Source organism: Rhipicephalus microplus, chromosome 3, assembly GCF_043290135.1.
Source record: "Rhipicephalus microplus isolate Deutch F79 chromosome 3, USDA_Rmic, whole genome shotgun sequence".
NCBI classification, from domain to species: domain Eukaryota; kingdom Metazoa; phylum Arthropoda; class Arachnida; order Ixodida; family Ixodidae; genus Rhipicephalus; species Rhipicephalus microplus.
In genome coordinates this window covers 42,122,145-42,126,618 of record NC_134702.1, presented here as the reverse complement: position 1 = coordinate 42,126,618, position 4,474 = coordinate 42,122,145, and positions in this window count along the sequence as shown.

Genomic DNA, 4,474 nt, shown 5'->3' with positions numbered 1-4,474 from the left:
CGTGCGGGGCATATGTTCTAACGGCTCAATGTGGTTTATTCTTCTATAATAATACCAGGTTCTCGTATGTACATACTTTAATAAATATTTATTTTACACTGGGAAATCTGAAATAATAACTTTGTTCACTCCTCTTCCACCTAATCTCGAGCATTCCCAATTTACATGAGTTTAGCATCTCGGTAACCGAATCTGTTTTTTTTTTGTATATTGAACATATGAATTTGGCAGCAAGTCTTTGAATTCTTGCCAGCTAATTTATTAGGCTTTTTTTTCTGGCAGGGACTCCAAACTACGGCAGTATACTCGAGAACAGACCAAATAAAGGATTTATATGCTGTCAGCTTGATGTCATTGCTCGCGTTTCGTAACTCGAAAAAAAAAACAGCTTTCTTAACGACAAAGAGCACACATTTTCAACGTTGTTGTGCCAGTTTAAGTCATTCGATATAGCAATGCCTAGATATCTAAAACTGCAAACATTCGTAAAAATCGCGCATGCCAATACGATACTGGAAGTCAAGAACCTCTTTCTTCCCGGTAATATGCGCGAAAATGGTTTTGTCATAGTTAATTTCCACATCCCATTTTTCGCACCAGCTATTGATACCTTCAAGATGCTGGTTAATGTTTTTCTAACCGTTTTTCACATCGCCCCGCCGCGGTGGTCTAGTGGCTAAGGTACTCGGCTGCTGACCCGCAGGGCGCGGGTTCGAATCCCGGCTGCGGCGGCTGCATTTCCGATGGAGGCGGAAATGTTGTAGGCCCGTGTACTCAGATTTGGGTGCACGTTAAAGAACCCCAGGTGGTCGAAATTTCCGGAGCCCTCCACTACGGCGTCTCCCATAATCATATGGTGGTTTTGGGACGTTAAACTCCACATATCACTCAATCAATTAACCGTTTTTCACAGATGAATCAAGCATAAATTAAGAAGTCATCTGCTAACAGTCTTAAGACCACTAGCGGCTGAACAACTGTGGTGACGTCGTTGATATAAACAAAAAACAATAAATAGCCTATAGCGCCGACCCCTGTGGTACCTCGGAAAGTACATCCAAAAAGCTTGACATGGAATTCTTAACACACGCCGCTTGCCTCCGCCCTGTTATATAAGCTTCAATTCATTTTAAAACATCATTACTGATACCAGTTTGACGCCGCTTATAAAGAAGCTCACCATATAAAACTCTGTCAAACGCTTTTTTTAAAGTCGATGCAAATTACATCTGTTTGTTGGTGTTCATCCAAGCCCGCGTGAAGTCGTGAATTGTTTCGATAAGTTGGGCAACCGTTGATGGGCCCCTTATGAGGCCATGCTGATGGGCGCAAAGCAGCCTATTTGTGTGCAGAAAATAAATAATGTGTTTAGCGATTGCGTGCTCCATGATCTTGCAGCACGCAGATGTTAGGGATACAGGGTGATAGTGGCTTGGATGCGTACGATTGCCACTTTTGAACACGGTTGTAAGAGCAGCGCAACGCCGATCTTGTGGAACGGAGTGGTTACGTAAAGGTTGCTCATAAATAATTACCAGATAGAAAGACGTCCACTCGGCATATCGCTTTAAAACTACCGTTGCTATTCCGTCGGAGCCACAGGCTTTCTTTGGATCTATGTTCAACAGATGTTAAAACACGCCTCCCGATGAAAGGAATGAGGCTCCACGGTTCACGCGCAGGAATAGTTCCTCTCGTCTGCGACTGAACTTTGTGCATCCCTATTAAATGAAAAAAAAAAAAACTCGTTGAAAGTATTTGCTATCTGTTGTGTATCTGTCACAGGAGCTTCTTCTATATTTATCTGGCCTATTTTTTTAATTCTTTGCTCCCAAGAAACGCCAGAATTTGGGGGGGGGGGGGGGGGGCGAGCAATTAAGGAAGTTTCCCAGCGTCTAATTGAACAACTTTCTTTTTGATTCTGATAATGCTGTTTTTTACCTGTCGCGCACTTGTGATAGTTGAGTTGATTTCTTTGGCTGCCAGCGTATCTTTTTTATTCTGCGTTTCACGAGAACAATATCGCGAGTTATCCATGCATTTTGCAGTTTGTTTCTTTTACAACATTGGTACAATTCTGTCCACGCAAGCAAAAATCTGTCCGTGCCTCTACCACGTCTCATAAAACTTAAACTTACACCAGAACCATAAATTTCATACCAGTTTTATCTTTTCTTCAAGACTATCTGAATGTGTGGTAAACCGAAAGTGTAAGCTCTACCGGAAGTGCCTGGAAGAGAAGCAAGGGTGTCATTCATTGCTCGTGTTACTAAAAAGGAACCCAGAATCAGGTGAAGCGAACAAGTTGTTCGTGGACGGCCTACCGTATTTTCTTGCTTATAATAGAAACGCTGTTTGGCTTAACGTTGACTAACCGACGACTAATGTTCACTGGGGATGGCTATCAGGACAATTTAGGTAATTATATGTAATTAAAAGTAATGCTAAAGCATTCATCGCGCATTTAGTACCAACTCTTGTTTCCCGAGTCAACGACTGCCCGCCACACGACGCTTCGTAGCAAAATCGGCGCAAAGGTAATTCTTCTTGTTCTTTTGTAACAAGTTCTGTAGCTCGTCACACGTATGACCAGCTGTATAGAACTCGAGCGCTGCGAGCAGCTGTGCGTCGCGCCGTGCGCGCTACCAAACAACGAAAACGGAAGTTTACAGAAGCAGCTGCAGAGAAACGCGAAGTTCCGTCTGTACCTGGTTTCCGAACAGCTGCTCGCCTGCTGCGGTGACGACACGCGTGTGAAGAAGAACAACTCGTGGCGAGCGTCGTCGCGAAGCTCGGAGACTATGCGGAACACTTGTGCGTCACCGCTCGACTACGTACGTGCCTTTGGCGTGCATACCTCGATCCGGACATAAAGGACGCACGGCTGACGGGGACTGCGCGCGAAAACGTGAGAGCGTGGGCCTGGAAAAGGAAATGCGTATCTTGAGAGGCTCTCTCCTGACTCCTTTCAAACTCCATTGCCGGCTGTAGCAACAGGATTGAGTTACATACATTAAAGGGTGCCTAGTCCCAGAACAGCAAATGAGTAGAATGATTTGCCTGCCCCCATAAGGCACATAGTGAAAGCCAGTACTTTCAAAAATGCTCTATGCTACAACCTGCTGTAAGAATGGTTGACTATTGTTAGTTTTCTGTACTTTGCTTAGAATGTATATCACCACTGTGCCTTTCACTTGTATGTTTAACATATATCTATGTGTTTCTATTGTTTTTTTAGTTTTTGTTTACTTTTGCAATGCATTCCTCTGCCCTCTATAATGTATAATATACAATGAGGGTGCTCAAAATAAAATAAAAATAAAAATGTTGTGTCCTATGGATGAAGGCGAACAATCTCTATTGGCGGTGATTCCATCGAATCCGCATGACAAGACACGAGCATTAGTCTAGCCAGATTACAACGGTTAGGTTAAGTTAAATTAGTGTTTCGGAATCTGTCCCCATTTCTTCCTCACGGCTTTGTCCGGCGCGTTGATATAGCGGATATGGAGTCCGGCGGTAGGTCAGGAAGTCACGTGTTCGATCTTGACCGCAGGGGCAGCATTTCGACGGAGGTGAAACGTTAAAGGACCTTGCGACGCCAGTGCCCGTTAAAGAACGCCAGGTGGGACGAGTTTTTGGAACCCTCGACTACGGCTCACCTCATAAAGATATAACAACTTTGGCACGCAAAACTGCTACTATCATTAATAATTCCCGGAAATTAGGCTTGGACGCGAAATCTTGCTGCCTTCGGAATTTGGGAAGAAAAACATCCAGTGTAAAAATTTTGGGCAAACGAATGTCCACCTGGAAATGGGCAAACGAGTGCATAACTCGTAACTGTTTATATTAGAAAAGGAAAGGTAAAATAAAATCGCGGAACATATAAGCGCAAACGGTCTGCACTGAGCATAGGCAAAACGGCTCATAAATTGTGATATTAAAAATTCATATATCCATGCACAACAAGACAATGGTGTACAACGTTCCAATGGTGTGGCAACCATGCAAAGACAGAACGTTTTTATATCCCTTTTGTCGTTATTGTTGATTGATTGATATGTGGGGTTTAATGTTTCAAAACCACCATATGATTATGAGAGACGCCGTAGTAGAGGGCTCCGGAGATTTCGACCACCCGTGTTTCTTTAACATGCACCCAAATCTGAGCACACAGGCCTACAACATTCCTGCCTCCATCGGAAATGCAGCCGCCACTGCCGGGATTCGATCCCGCGACCTGCGGGTCAGCAGGCGAGTACCTTAGCCACTAGACCACCGCGGCGGGGCTTATCTTTATTGTTCATCCCGTGATTATTAATCTAATCAGATTGCGATAGGTCGCTGAACTCAGTCATCAGTCGACTCACTGTGAGTCTGACTCTGATTAGACTCAGATCAAGCCATGAGTCTAAGTCTGAGCGTCTTCAGGTGAGTAGTAATTTAGTAAGTCTGAGTACGAGTGAGTCCA